The 20,588-nt window shown below is 38.7% G+C and overlaps 1 protein-coding gene and 1 non-coding gene across 4 annotated transcripts in view; both read right to left on the reverse strand.

Moving 5' to 3' along the window:
• The window catches only part of KIF4A (kinesin family member 4A), a 197,009-nt gene that overhangs the window by 133,528 nt on the left and 42,893 nt on the right, over positions 1-20,588 (reverse strand). The gene's annotated exons all lie outside the window — the stretch shown is intronic.
• On the reverse strand, positions 5,846-5,952 carry LOC126069808 (U6 spliceosomal RNA). The gene has a single exon (XR_007516076.1). It is a non-coding gene; the product is annotated as a U6 spliceosomal RNA (small nuclear RNA).

A 20,588-nucleotide genomic window follows, 5' to 3' on the forward strand; every position in this document is an offset into this window, starting at 1 on the left:
GGGTTTTCTGACTAAAAACACGACTGCAGAAACAGAGAACAAGGGAGTAATAACCAGAGAGAAAGGACCAAGCCCCCAGTGGACAGATTTGATTAGGACATGGTATCTCACCCGAGTGGCGGTGCCCACGGTGGACACACTGACTACAGCTGGTGTGTTTGGGAAAGTTTGAAAGTTGAAAACCAAGACCTGGAACTTTTGAATCCTAATTAAACCAGGGAGGGAGAAGGAGCTATAACAGAAAAGGAACAGAAACGGCAAGCAAGGCTGAGGACTCTGCCTGCCTAAGAGTGTTTTGCAGAAAGTACTTTGGGCAAACATCAAATACTGGAAAAACTGAGAAAGTTAACACCCTCAAAAAATTCCAATACCCCACCAAAAAATCACAAGACACACAAAGAACAGAGAAACAATGGCCCATCCAAATGTACATGACAAAGGGAATGAAAGCACATCTAGGGATGACCAAATAATGAAAAGAATGGAAGAATATAATACAATAACACTAAACATAACTAAAGAACTAAGGGAAAACAGACAAAGAGCTAAAAGAAATAAGGAAAACAATGCAAGAACAAAATGAAGACCTAAAAAAAGATATTGTAACTGAAAAGGACAATAACTGAAATGAGGAACACAATAGAAGGGCTTACTAACAGATTTAATCAGGCAGAAGAAAGAATCAGTGAATTAGAGAATAAGACAGCTAAAATTACAGACATTGAAGAGCAACAAAAACGGAGGCTCAAGGCACCTGAATACAGTTTAATAGAATTACGAGACAATAACAAGAGACCTAATATACACATCATGGGAATTCCAGAAGAAGAAAGACAGAATTTTTGAAGAAATGATGACAGAAAATTTTCCCAATCTAATGAAGAACACGAATTCACAAATTTAAGATGCTCAAAGAACGCCAAGAAGGATAAACCCAAAGAGAGCCATACCAAGACACATCATAGTTGGCCTCTCAAAAAGTAAAGACAAAGAGGGAATCTGGACAGCAGTGACAGAGAAGCAAACAGTCACATACAAAGGATTCCCAATAACATTAAGAGTCAATTTCTCCTCAGAAACATTGGAGGTCAGAATGCAATGGAATGATATATTTAAGTGCTGAAAGAAAAAAAAAAAAACTGTCAACCAAGAATACTGTGCCCAGGGAAACTATCCTTCAAGAATGAGGGTGAAATTAAAACATTTCCAGATAAACAGAAGCTGAAAGAGCTCATATCCACCAGACTGGCACTACAAAAATTACTAATGGGAGATCTGTAGATGGAAAAGAAAAGACACTAGAAAGTGATTCAAAATTACACATAAAAAAGAAAGATTCTTAATAAAGGGAAATGCATGGACAAGTATAAGGAATAGTGATAAGATATTTATGCTTGATAATTCTAAATGTATTGTCCTTCATATTTTTAATAACAAATACATAAAAAGAAAATAAAATTATGCTACAGGGCACACAAAATATAAAGATGTAATATAAAGACATGATAACAACGAAAGGGCAAGGAATGGTATAGACATAGAACTTCTTGTGTGTTACTGAAATTAAGTTGGCACCAACTTACCCTAGAATGTTATAAATACAGGCTGCTCAATGTAAGATTCACGGTAACCACTAAGAAATAGTAGAAAAAATATATTCAAAAGGAAAGAAGGCAACCATGATAACTCACTACAATAAACCAAGAAAACACAAAAGCAAGCAGTTGTAGAGGACAAAGACAAAGAAGGCTTAAGACACAAAAAAACAACGAAATGGCAGAAGTGAGTCACTTCTTATCTGTAATTACAGTGACTTTAAATGGACCAAATGCCCCAATCAAAATGCAGAGACTGGTAGAATTAATTAAAAAAAATGATCTACCTATATGCTGTTCAAAAGAGACACACTTTAAGCCAGAGGACACAAATAGGTTGAAAGTAAAAGGGTGGAAGAAAATATTCCATCCAAATAATAACCAAAAGAAAGATGGGGAGATAATATTAGACAAAGTAGACTTTAAGACAACTGTTAGAACAGATAAAGATGAACATTATATAGTGATAAAAGGGTCAATTAATCAATAAGATTTAACAACCATAAGTATACATGCACCCAACATCAGGGCACTAAATATATAAAACAAACACTATAGAATTGAAGGGAGAAATAGGTAGTACTACAATAATAGCTGGAGACTTCAATACACAACTTTCAATATTGGACAGAACACCTAGAAAGAAGATCAACAAGGAGACGGACGACCTGAATTGCACTATAAACCAACTAGGCTTAACAGACATATATAGAACACTCCACCCAACAACAGCACAATATATATTCTATTCCAGTGAATATGGATCATTCTCTAGGACAGACCACATGATAGGCCACAAAGCAAGTCTTGATAAATTTAAAGATTGGAATCATACAAAGTATTTTCTCTGATCATAATGGAGTAAACCTAGAAAGCAATAATCGAAAAAAAAAATTGAAAAACACATAAACATATGGAAATTAAACAACACATTATTAAGCTACTACAATGGGTCAATGAAGAAATCACAAATTTCCTAGAGTAAAATGAAAATGAAAGCACAATGTATCAAAACTTACAGGATGCAACAAAGGCAGTACTCAGAGGGAAAGTTATAGCAATAAATGCCTACGTGAAGAAAGAAGACCTTAAATCAATAGGCTATCTTGACAACTCCAGGAACTAGAAAGAGAAGAGCAAACTGAGCCTAAATCTACCAGAAGAAAGGAAATAACAAAGATCATAGCAAAAATAAATAAAATTGAAAATGGAAAAATATGGAGAATCAACAAAACCAGAAGATAGTTCTTTGAAAAGATCAATAAAATTGGCAAATCTTTTGCTAGACTGCCAAAGAAAAGATATAAACATAAACAAAATAAATAATGAAAGAGAGGACATTACAACTGACCAGACAGAAATAAAGGGATTATGAACAACTGTAGAGGAACAAACTGGATAACCTAGATGAAATGGGCAAATTCTTAGAAGCACACAACATACGTAAACTGACACAAGAGGTCAGAGAAAGTCTCAACAGACCTGTAACAAGTGAAGAGATCGAATCAGTAATCAAAACGACCAGATGGCTTCACTGGGGATTTCCACCAAACATTTAGAGAAGAATTGGCACATCCTGTTTGAACTCTTCCAAAAGGTAAGGAAGGAAAGGATACTGCCTAATTCATTTTATGAAAGAAACATAAGCCTGATACACAAACCAGACAGTCACCACAAGTAATGAAAACTACAGGACAATACCTCTTAGGAATATAGATGCAAAAGTTCTCAACAAAATACTAGTGAACGAAATCCAACAGCATATTAAGAGTCATACACCATGACCAAGTGGGATTTATTCAAGGAACGCAGGGATGGTTCAACATTAGGAAATTAATCAATGTAATATACCATATCGACAGAACGAAGGAAAACAACCACATGATCATCTCTACGGACATGGAAGAAGCCTTTGGTACAACACCCTTTCTTGATGAAAACCCTGAAGAAGATTAGAATAGAAGGGAAATTCCTCAATATAGTTCAGGGCATAAATGAAAAGCCAACAACCAACATTACACTTAAGGGAGAAGGACTGAGAAAGGGTGGCGCCAAGATGGCAGTCTAATCAGACGCTTCCTGTTGTCCCTCTTAAAACAAAGACCCCCCCCAAAAAACAAGTAAATTGATTATATATGACAGTCTAGGAACCCTAATCATCAAAGACAAAGCTGAAGAATTGGACTGAGCAGCAGGTGGAAGGATAGACAATTCAAAAGCAACAGAGAAGTACAGATTGCTAGATCACTAACGTCCTGCTAGCTGAGTCTGCACAGTGCACACGGGCTGAGGCAAGCAGCATCATTCAAAGACAAGCCTCACCACATCAGGTGCAGAAAAGCAGCAGCAAATCTGCACACAATTCCAGAACCAAGTAGGTGCGACACCAGACCTGTGAAAGTGCAAGCTTCTAACCTACCGCGTGGAGGCAAAATAACCCCTCCACCACCCAGAGTTTCACAGCGGAGAAGTGCTTCCTTCTCCTCACTCACACCCCACCCTGCTCCACTCGATACCAGCCCTGCAGTATTCAACAACTGCCACGCCCCCTAAGTCGGGAACTCAGGGCTCTCCATGCCCACAGCAGTCTCTCGGCATGCAAACCAGCCATGTCCCTAAGCAGGGAACTCAGGGCTGGTGGGCAGACCCTGCCCCTTTGCCCAGCTACTAGCATAAGGGGTCCACAGACTTACAGCACCCTTCACCCCTACCCAGACCTGTGTGGGCCGATTCAACACCGCACACCCTCATTAGCATAAAACAGCAGGTCATACACCTGAAGCCCATATTCAACTGAATCGGCCAAGGAGCTGCAGATTCATGACATCCGACATTGCCCTGCCCCATAAGAAGGGGTCTCACCCACCCACACCAGGGGCCATAGGACTGATGGTACCACCCACTCCATCTAGCAAACCACAATAGGGGTCTGAGAATTACTGGTGCCAACCAGTCCCTCCAGCCAACAGAACGGAGTGCCCACGGACCAGCTGCAATACCCTCCCTGACTACACGCTCTAGGGGACAGGGACACACTCTCCACCCAGGCACCTGGGGGCAGCCGTTGGCCCCCTGCCTTGTTCCACACGTAGCCCCCCACTGCGGCCAGATAACTGTGCCTGCTCCAAATACCTCTACATAGCCCTGCCCGCCTAAGACTATAGGTGAGAATCTGCATCACACACTCAGTGACACAACCGGAACACCCGAGCCACACTCCCACAAGAAAAGTGAACAGACTCATAGGCTCATACACCTACTAGCTGCTCTGACCACCTGGAGACAGGATGCAAGAGCTTCAAAGATGCTAACAACCAAAGTACCTCACATGCCCAGCCTACTTGGGCATTTCAAAACAAAACAAAAAGTCAGGACACAGTAAATAAACATATAATAGATAAATTAAAAAAAAATCTTTTTTTTATAAATAGTCAATATCAAATCACGTAAAGAAGCAGGTCAAGATGGCTCCAGCAAGCGACTAAAATAAAGAACCAGGAATTATTCCAGAGGAAGACAAGGCAATGCAACTACCTGAGAAAGAATTCAAAAGACTAATATAGAGAGTTCTCCAAGAGATCAGGAAGGAAATCAGGCAAAACTCAGAAGAAGCCACGGAACACACAGACAATTTAGGAAAATACAAGAACAAAACGACAAAATTAACAGGCTGCAAGAAACCATAGAGAGACAGCAACTAGAAATCTGAAACATTAAGAATAAAATTTCAGAATTAGACAACTCAATAGAAGGTCATAGGAGCAGAATTGAGACAATGGAAGTCAGAATTAGTGAGGTTGAAGATAAATTCCTTGACACCAATTTATTTCAGGAAAAATCAGAAAAAAGAATGAAAAAGAAAAAAGTTTTTTGTCAGCAATTCTTCAATGATCCTCTCTGTGTCTTCCATTTTCTCCCCTTGTTCTGGAACTCCAATCACTTGCAAATTTTTGCTTTTGATTGTATCTCATATAGTTCTCATTTTCCCTCAATGTTTTCTTCAATTTTTCCTCAAACAAAGGATTTGTCTTCAATTTTGGTGATCCTGTCTTCCACTGTTTTAAACCTGCTCTTTAGACCTTATGACACTGTCCATTTCCGAAACCCTGTTGTTTATCTTTTGAATTTCTAACTGCTGTTTTTGTATGATTTCTAATTGTGTATTTCAACATTTTGTTCTTGTATTATTTTTCTGAATTCTTCCACTGTCTTTTCTATGATTTTGTCTGCCTTTTCCATGATTTTGTCTAAAATATATGGAATGCTTCACGAATTTCTGTGTCATCTTTGCACAGGGGCCATGTTAACCCTCTCTGTATCATTCCAATTTTAGTATATGTACTGCTGAAGCGAGCACAACTCGCCTAATACCATCAAAACGAACAGCTGGCCATCCAAGAAGCTCAACAAACCCCATATAGGATAGATACCAAGAAACAATCAACAAGACATATCATAATCATACTCGCTAAGACCAAAGAAAAAGAAAGAATCCCGAGAGCAACTTGAGAAAAACGAAAAGTCACATACAGACGGGAAACAACAAGACTAAGCTCTGATTACTTGGCAGAAATCATGCGGACAAGAAGGCAATGAGATGACATATATAAAGCCTTGAAAGAAAAAAACTGCCAACCAAGAATAATATCTCCTGCAAAACTCACTCAAATATGATCGTGAAATTAGGACATTTTCAGATAAAGAAAAATTAAAGGAATATGTAAAAGCCAAACAAAACTTACGAGAGTTATTAAAGGGAGTCCTTCAATTAAAGAATCAACATCACACAACAGCCTGAATCTAGGACGCAAGACTGCATCAGCCAGACACCAACCTACGTAATGAACTTTCATGGCTAAATCAAAACTAAAGGTTTACAACAGGGAACCAGAGAGGTTAATCTGTAATGACAACAATGACAGGACAATAAAAGAGGGAATAAATGGTGTTTAAGTGTAGAGCTTTCAAATGCAGAGGAAGTCTAGGCGATACCAAGTAATAAAAGACTAGTTCAAACTTAGGAAGATAAGGGTAAATTTCACGGTAACACAAAGTTAACAGACCTACTCATTAAAATAAAGAAGAAAAACATAAAGTCCCAGTAAACACAAAATCTACAAAAACAAAATAAATGAAAAACACACACACACACAAAAAGAATTCAGCAAAGGACAGCTAGAACAAAGAAAATATCAGCACCACAAAGAAAAGCACTACAAAATGACAGCAATAAACTCACACCTATCAATAACTACACTGAACATAAATGGCCTAAATGCACCCATAAAGGGAAAGAGAGTGACAATGGATAAAAAAACAGGACCCATCAATATGCTGTCTACAAGAGACACACCTTGGAAAAAAGACATAAATTTATTAAAAATCAAAGGATTGAAAAAAATACATATATCAAGCAAACAGCTACCAAAAAAGGGGGGAAAGCAATACTAATCTCAGATAAAATAGACTTTAAAACAAAATCCATCATAAAAGAAGGGTATTATATAATGATTAAAAGAACAATTCATCATGAAGACATAACCATAATAAATATCACCCAATGACAGGGGTCCAAAATACATAAAACAAACTCTAACAGCACTGAAAAGAGAAAATGACAGTTCTACAATAATAGTAGGAGACTTCAACACACCACTCTTGGTAAAGGACAGAACATCTAGAAAGAAACTACAAAGATACTGAATATCTAAAGGCCGCAATCAGCCAATTTGACTTCACAGACGTATATAGAACACTCCACCCAATAGCTGCAAAGTACACATTCTTTTCCAATGCACATGGAACATTCTCCAGAACAGACCACATCTTAGGCCACAAAGCAACCCTCAACAAAATCCTAAACATTGAGATAATACAAAGTATCTTCTCTGATCACAATGCCAACAAAGCAGAAATTAACAACAGGAAGAGCAAGGAAAAAAACTCAAATACATGGAAACTGAATAACACCCTGCTTAAAAACCACCGGGTAAGAGAAGAAATCAAAGATGGATTCAAAAAATTCCTAGAATCAAACGAGAATGAAAACACATCATAACAAAACCTTTGGTACACAGCAAAAGCAGCGCTCAGAGGTCGATTTACAGAATAAATGCACACATCAGAAAATGAAAGGATGAATCAAAACATTAGCAATACAACTTGAACAAATAGAAAAAGAAAAGCAAAAGAAGCCCACATCCATCAGAAGAAAGGAAATAATAAAGATCAGAGCAGAAATCAAAGAAACAGAGAACAGAAAAACATTAGAAAGAATCAAGAAAACAGAAAGTTGCTTCTTAGAAAGGATAAACAAAATTGACAAACCATTGGCCAAACTGACAAAAAAAAAAAAAACAGGAGAGGATGCAAATAACACAAATAAATGCATCGGGGGACATTACAACAGACTCAAATGAAACAAAAGAATCAAAAAAGACTACTATGAAAAACTGTACTCAACAAATTTGAAAACCTAGAAGGAATGGACAAATTTCTAGAAACACACTACCTACCCAAATTAACACAAACTGATATTGAAACTCTGAACACACCCAACAAAAGAACAGATTGAAAAGGTAATTTAAAAAACTCCCAACCAAAAAAAGCCCTGCCCAGATGGCTTCACTGGAGAATTCTACCAAACATTCAGAGAAGAGCTTACACCAGTACTAACGAAACTATTTCAGAACATAGAAATGGAAGGGATACTTCCAAATTCATTCTATGAAGCCAGCATAACCATGATTCCAAAACAAGCAAAGACACCACAAAAAAAGAAAATTACAGACCAATATCTCTCATGAATATAGATGCAAAAATTCTCAACAAAATTCTAGCCAATATGATGGGAATGCAAAATGGCACAACCACTTTGGAAAACAATATGGCACTTCCTTAAAAAGCTAGAAATAAAAATACCATACGATTGAACAATCCCACTCCTAGAAATATATCTTAGAGAAAAAACAGCCGTTACACGAATAGACATATGCACACCCACGTTCATTGCAGCATTATTCAAAACAGCAAAAAAATGGAAACAACCTAGACGCCTATTAACAGATGAATGGATAAACAAGCTGTGGTGCACACACTATGAAATACTACACAACAATAAAGAACAATGATGAATCCATGAAGCATCTCACAACATGGAGAAATCTGGAGGGCATTATGCTGAGTGAAGTAAGTCAATCACAAAAGCATAAATATTGTATGAGGTCATTACTATAAAAACCCATGAAAAGATTTACACACAAAAAGAAACAATCTTTGATGGTTACAAGGGGAGGGAAAGGTAAGGAGGGAAAAGCACTAAATAGACAATAGGTAAGTGGTAACTTTGGTGAAGGGTAATACAGTACACAATACTGGAAATGGCAGCACAACGTGATGAAGTCAAGGTCTTGAAGCTCCACAGACACATCCAAACTCCCCGAAAGACCAAATTACTGGGCTGAGAGCTAGGGGTGATAGTCTTGGGGTACATCTAGCTCAATGGGCATAACAGTTAGCTTATAAAGAAAATGTTCTACATCCTACTCTGGTGAATAGTGTCTGGGGTCTTAAAAGCTTGTAAGCGGTCATCTAAGATACTCCACTGGTCCCACCCTGTTTGGAGCAAGAGAGAATGAAGAAAACCAAAGATCCAAGGGAAAGATTAGTCCAAAGAACTAATGGACCACAACTACCACAACCTCCACAGACTGAGCCCAGAACAACTAGATGGTGCCCAGTTACCATGACTGACTGCTCAAGCAGGGATCATGATAGAGGGTTTCAGACAAAGCAGGAGAAAAACGTAGAACAAAATTCAAATTAAAAAAAAAAACTAGGCTTGTTGGTCGAACAGAGACTGGAGAAACCCTGAGAATACAGTTCCCAGATATCTTTTTAACTCAGTACTGAAGTCACTCCTGAGGTTCACCCTTCAGCCAAAGATTAGACAGGTCAATAGGGCCAACAATAATAACACACATGAGGAATGTACTTCATAGAAAAAAATCATGTACACAAGACTAATGGGCACACTAACCCAAAAGCAAAGACGAGGAGGTAGGAAGGGACAGGAAAACTGGATGAATGGAAACAGGGAACCTGGGGTGGAGAAAGGGAGAATGTTGACACATTGCAGGGTTGGTAACCAATGTCACAAAACATTAACTGTTTAATGAGAAACTGATTTGCTCTGTAAACTTTTACATGAAGCACAATAAAAATTTCCAACAACAAAAAAATTAACATGGCAGTACGACACAAAGCAATCTATAGATTCAGCATAATCTCAATAAAAATTCCAACATCCTTCTTTATAGAAACAGAAAAACCAATCGTTAGCTTTGTATGGAATGGCAAGAGGCCCTGAATAGCTAAAGCAATACAGAAAGAGAAGAACAAAGTAGGAGGACTCACACTGCTTGATCTTAAAAACATACCATATAGCTACAGTAATCAAAACAGCCTGGTACTGGTATAACAATAGACACATGGACCAATGGAATAGAATTGAGAGTCCAGAAATAAACCCACACGTCTATGACCAAATGGTTTTTTGACAAGTATGCTAAGTTCATTCAATGGGGAAAGAAGAGTCTCTTCACTAAATTGTGTTGGGTAAATTCGATTTCCACATGCAGAAAAATGAAACAGGATCCATGCCTCACATCATACACAAAAACAAATTCAAAATGGATTAAGGACCTAAATGTGCAAACTAAAACCATAAAATTTTTAGAAGAAAAAGCAGGGGCAATGCTGTCAGTCCTAGCTTTGAACAATGGATTATCTACTGTAATAACTAAAGCCAAGCAGCAAAGGACAAAAAAATAAATGGGACCTCATAAAAATTAAAATCTTTTGTTCATGAAAAGAATTTACCAAAGAAGTGAAAAGACAAGCTACCAACTGGAAGACTATCTTTGGAAACCACATATCTGACAAAAACTTAATAACTAAGATATATATAAAACTTTGACAACGACAGAAAGACAAATAACCAATTATAAAAAGGGCAATGGATATGAACAGACATTTCACTGGAGAGGACATTCAAATGGCCAGCAAACACAAGAAAAGATGCTCAGCAGCATTAGCCATCAGAGAGATGCAAATCAAAACCACAAAGAGATCCACTCCCACTAGGACGGTTAAGATAAAGAAAACTGAAAATAACAAATGTTAGCGAGGATGTGTGGAAATTGCAACCGTTACCCATTGCTGGTGGGAATGCAAAATGGTATAGTCATTGGGGAAAGCAGTGTGTCAGTTCCACAAAAAAAAAAAAAAGAAAACTAAAAGTGGAACTACCACAAGACCCAGCAATTCCACTCCTAGGTATATACCTCACAGACTTGAAAGCAGAGACGCAAACAGAGAGTTGTACACTCATGTTCACTGCAGCACTATTCACAAAAGTCAAAAGGTGGAAAAAACCTAAATCCCCATCAGCAGATGAATGGATAAACAAAATGTGATACATAGATACAATGGACTACTACTCAGCCAGTAGGAGAAATGAATTCTTGATACATGCTGCCATATGGATGGATCTGAAAGAAAATACGCTGAGTGAAACAAGTCAATCACAAAAGGATAAATATTATATGACCTCACTTATATAAAAAGACAACAAAAGGCACATGTATAAAGAACAAAGCTTATTAGTGCTTGCCAGGGGTAGGAGGGAGGGGAAAAGGGAAGGTTACCAGTGATGGAAATATTGCATTGATTAAGGGAAGGGTTGCATAGCCAATTATTATAATTGCTGTCAGTAAGTCACACAACTGTAAAATGTTGAATCGACAAAAGTTGTGTGATATATTTACAACAAAAAAAATAAAAAAGAGTACCTGTTGAGGCTGTTTATGTACAACCAAAATCCTCATGGGGTTTGGTTTCTTGGTTTGGAGATTTAGGGTCACGGTTACAGGGGACATCCCAGTTAACTGGCCTAATTATGTGTTTAGTGCTTCTGTTTGACTTCCTAGTTCATTGCAAAGTGTCTGGGGGTCTTAAAAGCTTGCAAGCTGCCATCCAAGGTACAAAAATTGGTCTCTATTTGCCTGGAGCAACAGAGGAAGGAGAGGATATAGAATGTGTGACTTTGCCTCCATGAACAACTGCCTCCTTTGCCATGAAATCAGAAGAACTGGATGGTGCCTAGCTACCTTTACTGAACATTTGGATCAAAGATTGTATAGATGAATTCTGATCAAAAGCGAGAAAATCTAGAACAGAATTTCAAATTATCATGGAATCCAGACTTCCTGGAGCCATGAAGTTTGGATGAACCCCTGAAATTACTGCCCCGGGATCATCTTTAAACCTTAAACCAAAACTATCCCCTGAAGTCTTCTTAAAACCAAATAAGAGTTTAGCTGAACTAGTAAAGAATGTCTGCCTTGAGCATTATGCTCTTTTAAGGACTATCTATATGGGGATCAAATTGACAACAGCAAGTCGAAGGATTAGGTAGAGACCTTAGAGAGCAGTGAATTTATGTTAATAAGGGAGGAAGAACCCAGAAAACAACGGTGAGAGTGGTTGCACAACTCAAAGAGTGTAATCAATGCCACCAACGGAACATGTAGAAACTGCTGAATTGGTGTATGGTTTGCTGTGTATATTCTCAACAGCAACAAAATAAATCAAATTAAAGAAAAAAAAAAGATCGACCTATATGGAATGAAAGCGACAACAGCAACTTAAAAGATTAGATAGGAAACTTAGGGGGCAGTGAGTTTATGTAATGGGGGAGGAACAACTCAGAAAAGGTGGGTGAGAATGGCTGTACAACTCGAAGAATATAATCAATGTCACTGAACTGTACATGTAGATACTGTTGAATTGGTGTGTGTTTGGCTGTGTATATTCTCAACAACAACAAAGAACCAGTTATTTTTTGTAATTAAGATATCACTGGCGATCTTTTGCACAGTTGTTTTCGCGAGGTGGGTAAGGACAGAGTACCGAGAGTTAGAGTTAATTAAGTTGCTGGATACAAAATCAAGCATTAAAAAAAATTGTAACAAAGTTAGAAAATAAAATTGAAAAAGATTCTACTTATCCTCTAAAAGTTAGACACCGAACTACCAAATGACCCAGGAATTTCAATCATAGGTATATACCCAAAAGAACTGAAAGCAGGAATGCAGGCAGAAACCTGTACATCGATGTTTATTGCAACACTATTCACAATAACCAAAAGGTGGAAACGCCCTAAATGTTCATCATCAGATGAATGGATAAACAAAATGTGGTACATACATGCAATGACCCAGCCATTAAGCAAAATGAAGCTCTGATACAAGCCACAACATGGATGAACCTTAAAAATATTATGCTGAGTAAAATAAGTCAGTCACAAAAGCGCAAATATTGTATGATTCCACTTGTATGAAATATCTACAAAAGACAAATGCATAGAGATCAAAGCTTATTAGTGGTTACCAGGAGTAAGAGGAAAGGGGAGTCATTGCTTGGGGGCAGTTTCAGTTAATGGTGCTGGAATCATTTGTAAAAGGACAGTCAGTAAAGGTTGCACAACACGATATACGTAATCAAAGTCACCGAACTGAACATGCAAAAATTGTTGAATTGGCAAATGTTTTGTTATATATACTTTTACTACAATTTAAAAAACATTATTTATGCTGGTTACGTGAGTTTTTTCAATTTGTGAAATTTTTTTTTTTATAAACTTACAATATATGCACTTTTCTGTTTGTATACTATCCGGTTGCCCTCAAGTAGACTCTGACTCATGGTAATTCCATGTGTGTTAGAGTAGAACTGTGCTATATAGGGTTTTCAATGAATGATTTTTTGGAAGTAGATCTCCAGGCCTTTCTTCTGAGGCACCTCTAGGTGGAGTCGAACTTCTGACCTTTCAGTTAACAGCCAAGTACATTAACCATTTCCACCACCCAGGGACTCATTGTACACTATACTTCAACAAAGAGTTTTTTAAAATATGATTTATAATACTATCAAAATACAAATTACCTAAGAATAGAATAAAATATATGTAAGACTCCTACAGAGAAAATTATTGAGAAACATTAAAGAAGCCTGAAATAAATGGAGAGATGCTCTGTACATAGATTTGGAAGACTTAATTTTGACCTAATAGAATAGAGTGCTTAGAAACAGATAAAGGCATTTTTAGGCACTTAATATATGACAGATGTGGCACTGCTGATCAGTGGGGAAAGGATGAATACACAGTGCTAGGACAAATGGGTATTTACATGTAGAAACAAAATTGGAGTCCTATACCACATGATGTACAAAAAGTCCAATTCTAGGTGAATTAAAGGCATAAAGGTGAAAGGCAAAACTCTAAAGCTTTTAGAAGATAATACAGAAGAGTATCTTCAAGATGTCAGAGTACTGAAGGATTTCTTAGAAAAGATACAAAATCAAGTAATCATAAATGAAAAGACAATCTAGAGATGAGAAGATATTTACAAAATATATAGGGGGAAGATATTTGCAATAAATATAACTGACCAGTGACTAGAATCCACAGTATGTAAAGAACAACTTTTTAAAATCAACAATACAACATCAAACATGTGAGCAACAAAAGGAAAAATAGATAAATTGGACATCAAAATTTAAAAATTTTTGTGCATCAAAGGATACTATCAATAAAGGGAAAAGACAACCTACAAAATGGGAGAAAATATTTAGAAGTCATATATCTGATAAGAATTGAATATTCAGAATATATGAAGAAATTCCTACAACTCAACAACAAAAAGACAACCCAATCAAAAAATGGGCAAAGAACTTGAATAGACATTTCTGCAAAGATATGCAAATAGCCAATAAACACATGAAAAGATGTTCAGTATCACCAGTCATTACCCAACCAAACCCAGTGCTGTTGAGTTGATTCCGACTCATAGCGACCCTATAGGACAGAGTATTAGTCATTAGTGAAGTGCAAATCAAAACCACAGTGAGATACCACTTTTCACCCACTAGGATGGCTATTATCAGAAAAACAGAAAATAACAAGTGTTTGTGAAGATGTGGAGAAACTTATCCACTGTCGTGGGATTGTAAAATGGTACAACCACTGTGGAAAACAGTTTGGCAGTTCCTCAAAACGTTAAACACAGAATTATCATACCCGTTGTTGAGTCGATTCCGACTCATAGTGACCGTATAGGACAGAGTAGAACTGCCCCATAGGGTTTCTAAGGAGTGGCTAGTGGATTTGAACTGTCGACCTTTTGGTTAGCAGCCGAGCTCTTAATCACTGGGCCACCAAGGCTCCAGTATTATCATATGACCCAGCAATTCCACTTCTGGGTATAAACACCAAAAAACTGAGAGTAGGGACACAAATAGATGCTTGTATACTAATGTACATTGCAGCACTATTTACAATAGCCAGAAGGTGGAAATAACTCATATATCTATCAATAGGTGAATGGATAAACAAAATGTGGTATGTACATACAACGGAATATTATTCAGCCATAAAAAGGAATGCAGTTCTAATACATGCTACAATACGGACGAACCTTGAAAACATTATAAAAGCCAGACACAGAAAGACAAATATTGTATGATCCCACTTACATGAAATATCTAGAATAGGCAAATGCATAGAGACAGAAAGTAGGTTAGTGCTTATTGTGAGCTGGGGAGGGGGGTGGAGTTAATGCTTAATGGGTACAGACCTGCTGTTTGGGGTGATAAGATAACTTTGGAAACAAATAGTGAAGATGGTTACACAACACTGTGAATATAATTAATGCCACTAAATTGTACATTTAAAATGGTTTAAATGGCAGTTTTTATGGTATATATATTTTACCACAATAGAAGAAAAACCAGTAAGAGAAAGACTGACATCCAATAGAAAAATGGGCAAAAGACTCTAAGAGGGATTTTACAGAAAATATATATGGCCAATAAATACAGGAAAAGGCGGAACAACCCCATTAGTCATCAGGGAATGAAAATTAAAAACATGATGAAGTACCACTCCACATCTACTAGACTGGAAAAAATTTAAAGTTTTGACAAAATAGTATTGGAGGATATAGAGCATTAAGGATTTTCATACATTGTACAGACACTTTGGAAGAGTTTGGTGTACACCAGGGCTTCAAACTGGTTCTTCCCAGTTCAATCATGGCTGAAGAAGCAACACTGGAACAGATCCGAATTTTTTAAATTTGCGTGAACTAGAACCATAACCGGAATGGGAAAAATTACAGGTTGAAGCCCTACTACAAACTTAATCTCCCTCTAAGAAAACAAGGGTAGCATATGTGTTGCATAGCAACCAAATCTCTTGCCCGTCAGATTTTGCAGAGTCGGAAACGGTGCTCCACTCAAAGATGGCAGCTGACTACACTGCTTTGAATGTGTATTGCTCTCCTCAGTCCTGGCAATAATCCAATCTCACACATCAGGCTCCGGAAAGGGCTCACTATGCCTTTCCCAAATCTCCCATACCAGGGTTTTGACCTGTTAGTTTTTCCATTTAGGTTATGGCTCTGGATCACTCAAATTTTTAGAATTCGGGTCTGTTCTGGTCTTGCTTCATCAGCCATGCTGAACCAGTTTGAATTGGTTCAAAGCCCTGGTGTACACAAATGCTATGATCTAGCAATTCTACTCTTAGGTATTATGATTGTTGTGGTTGTGTGTCAACTTTGCCAGGCCATGATTCTCAGTGGTTTGGCAGTCATACAATGATGTAATCACCTACGTGATGAGATCTAATATAATGTGATCACCTCCATGATGGGATCTGCTGTGAGCAGCCAATCGGTTGAAAGGGAGTTTCCTTGGGGGTGTGACCTGCATCCAATATAGATGGACCTTCTGGCAAGGCTCGTGGGCTTTTGTTTACTCTGGATACTGTAGCTGGCTTCTGTTCATCTGCCCTCCAGTTCTTGAGACTTGAGCTAGCAGCTTACCTGCCATCTTGCCTGCCAATCTTGGGATTATTCATCAGTCTCTGCTGTCTGTGAGCCAGAACCCTCCTGTCTGACCTGCTGCTCATCTTGGGTTTGCCAGCCCCTGCAGCTCCATGAGTCGGGAGAAGCCTATAGCCTGATGCACAGACTTGAGACATTCCAGCCTCTACAACTGCGTGAGCCATTTCCTTGATATAAATCTCTCTCTCTCTCTCTCTATTTATACACTTTACTGGTTTTGCTTCTCCAGAGAACCCAGCCTAAGACAGATATATACCTTAGAAAATTTTTGTGCTTGTACGTTAGGGTACATAAACAAGAACATTCATATGAGCATTGTTGATAATGGCTAAAACCTGGCAACAGAGGAAATATTCAACAATGATAGAAAGAATAAATTGTGATACAGTCATACGGTGGAATATTATAGACAAATGAAAATAAATGAACTCAGCTACACACAACATAGATGAATCTCTTAAACATAATGTTGAGTGGAACATGCACGACACAAAATAATACATAGAGTGTGATTCTATTTAAGTAAAGTTAAAAAATACAAAAACTAAATTATTCTGTCTAGACACGTTTTTTTTTTTTGGCCTGTATATACAGATGGTACTATCAAGAAACTATCCGCTAACACTTATACACTGCTTGTGGGAATGTAAAATGGTACAATCACTTTGGAAATTGATTTGGCACTTCCTTAAAAAGCTATAAATAGAACTACCATATGATCCAGTAATCTCATCCCTTGGAATATATCCTAGAGAAATAAGAGCCTTTACACGAACAGATATATGCACACCCTTGTTCATTGCAGCACTGTTTACAATAGCAAAAAGATGGAAGCAACCAAGGTGCCCATCAACGGATGAATGGATAAATAAATTCACAATAGAATACTACACATCGATAAAGAACAGTGATGAATCTGTGAAACATTTCATAACATGGAGGAATCTGGAAGGCATTATGCTGAGTGAAATTAGATGCAAAAGGACAAATATTGTGTAAGACCACTATTATAAGAACTCGAGAAAGAGTTTAAACAGAGAAGAAAATATTCTTTGATGGTTATGAGAGAGGAGAGGGAGAGAGGGTGGGAGATGGGTATTCACAGGACAAAAAGAAAATAAGGACAAAGAAAATTAAACCTAGAATAAAAACAGCACACAAAAAGCATGCTAGGTCATGTTCACAAATTAGATGTGTTTTGTAGAATTGACTCTGAGCATCCTGACTGCCAAGGCAAAGACACATGCCCAATCAATAAAAAAGGTATGTTTGTTCATGAGTTAAAAACAAACCAGAAGAGGTGGAGCCAAGATAGCGGAATAGATGCTTCCGACGAGCCCTCTTTACAACAAAGGCCCGAAAAAACAAGTGAAACGAGTATATTTGTGACAAGCTGGGAGCCCTGAGCTTCAAAGGCAAGCTTAGAAAACAAACTGAGGGGCAGGGGGAGGAAGAGACCATTCAGAAGCGGAGAGGAGTTACCAGACCTGAATCGTGGGAAGGCCTCAGGCACCATTCCCGGAGGAGCGGCGGCGGTGGCGGGCTGGTACTAGCATTCGGCCACAGTTTCCTCAGGGAGAAGCAGCCAGCCACACAGCCCACTCACACCTCTGGAACCTGAGGAGAACAGCGTGCTCTCGGCAAAAGCTAAGTACTTGCGTATATTTTAATGTGCCCCTGCACCCGCAAACCGGCTTCAGCGGCTGAATTCCCTGGGCCTGAGATAGGCACTGTTGAGCACCTAGAGCCACCCTCCCAGCCTTGGGGAAGGGAAAAATTTGAATTTTGGGGAAAAGATAATTTGCTAGCTCCACTAACCAGGGTAACTCAGGACAGAAGCAGCTCCTGTCTAGGCATAAACCAACCATGGACTTTGAGCACCTTTCCCTTCTGCATGGACCTGTGTGGGCCTATTTCGGGAGAATAGGTCCTTGTTCGCAGACTCCAACCATTTCAGCTGTGCAGTGGAGAGGTGAGTGTTTGATGTTTGACATTGCTTTGCCTATTAAACAAGGTCCCCACCTACCCACATAAGGGACCTAAGGACTGGGAGCTCCACTCAGGTCACCTAGCCACCTGCAACAGGGGTCCAGAGATAACTGGTACCTCCCAGTCCTTACAACCAAAAACTGTGGGTGCCCATGGTCCGTCTGCAGAACCCACCCACCCGCATGCTCTAGGGAACAGGGGCATGCTTTCCTCAGAGATACTTGGGGGTCAGTTCTCAGCCCCCTGCCTTGTTCAGAGCATGACCCCCTGCTGCAATCAGATACTGGTATATATGCCAAACACCCCTGCCCCTCTAAGACTGTAGGACAGAGCCTGTACCACACACTTGATGATCAGCTACCTGGAAACCTGAGCTGAATTCATACAAGAAAACTGAATGGACTTCTAGACTGATATACCTGATAACAGCTCTAGCCAGCTCAGAACAGGACACCAGAGCTCCAAAGGTGAAAATAATCAAGCTAGCTCACTCAAGCAACCCATAGGGGTATACCAAAACAAAACAAAGCAAGAAGCTACGACACAGTAAGCACGCATAAATACAATAACTTATAGATGGCTTGGAGACAACAGTCAATACCAAGTCACATAAAGAAACAGACCATGATCACCTCAACAGTCTCTCAAAACAAAGAATCCAGGGATCTTCTAGATGAAAGTGCATTCCTGGAATTACCAGATGCAGAACACAAAAGTTTAATATACAGAACCCTTCAAAACATCAGGAAGGAAATGAGGCAATATACAGAACAAGCCAAGGAACACACAGATAAAGCAATGGAAGAAATTAGAAAGATTATTCAGGAACATAATGAAAAGTTTAATAAGCTGGAAAAATCCATAGAGAGGCACCAATCAGAAATTCAGAAGATTAACAATAAAATTACAGAATTAGACAACTCAACAGAAAGTCAGAGAAGCAGAATTGAGAACGTAGAAAGTAGAATTTTTGAACTCGAAGATAAATCACTTGGCACTAATATATTTGAAGAAAAATCAGATAAAAGAATTAAAAAAAAATGAAGAAACCTTAAGAATCACGTGGGACTCTATGAAGAGAAGTAACCTACGAGTGACTGGAGTACCAGAATGGGGAGGGATAACAGAAAATACAGATTACAGACTTGGAAATACTATGGGGAAGTTCTACTCTGTCCTACAGGGTTGCTATGAGTCAAAATCAACTCAACAGCAGTGGGTTTAGTTTTTGGTTTAGGATGGCTAAGATTAGAAAATAACAAATGTTGGCAAGGATATGGGGAAACAAACCCTTATCCATTGATGGCAGGGATGCAAAATAGTACTGTCGTTGTGGAAAACAGTGTGGCAGTTACTCAAAAAACTAAACACATTCTGCACCCCACTTTGAAGAGTGGTGTCCAGGGTCTTAAACGCTAGTAAGCAGCCATCTAAAATGCATCAATTGGTCTCAACCCACCTGGATTAAAGGAGAATGAAGAACACCAAGGACACAAGACGATTACTAGCCCAAGAGACAGAAAGTGCCACATGAACCTGAGACTACATCATCCTGAGATCAGAAGAACTAGATGGTGCTCGCCTACCACTGATGACTGCCCTGACAGGGAACACAACAGAGAACCCCTGAGGGAGCAGGAGAGCAGTGGGATGCAGACCCCAAATTCTCATAAGACCAGACTTAATGGTCTGACTGAGACTAGAAGGACCCCAGTGGTCATGGCCCCCAGACCCTCTGTTGACCCAGGACAGGAACCATTCCCAAAGCCAACTCTTCAGACATGGATTGGACTGGACAATGGGTTGGAGAGGGATGCTGGTGAGGAGTGAGCTTCTTGGATCAGGTGGACACTTGAGACTACGTTGGCATCTGCTGCCTGGAGGGGAGATGAGAGGGTGGAGGGGGTTAGAAGCTGGTGAAATGGACACGAAAAGAGAGTGTGGAGGGAGAGAGTAGGCTGTCTCATTAGGGGGAGAGTAAGTGGGAGTATGGGTTTTTGTGTGAGAGACTGACTTGATTTGTAAACTTTCATTT

This window comes from Elephas maximus, chromosome X, assembly GCF_024166365.1.
Source record: "Elephas maximus indicus isolate mEleMax1 chromosome X, mEleMax1 primary haplotype, whole genome shotgun sequence".
In the NCBI taxonomy this organism is placed as follows: Eukaryota; Metazoa; Chordata; class Mammalia; order Proboscidea; family Elephantidae; genus Elephas; species Elephas maximus.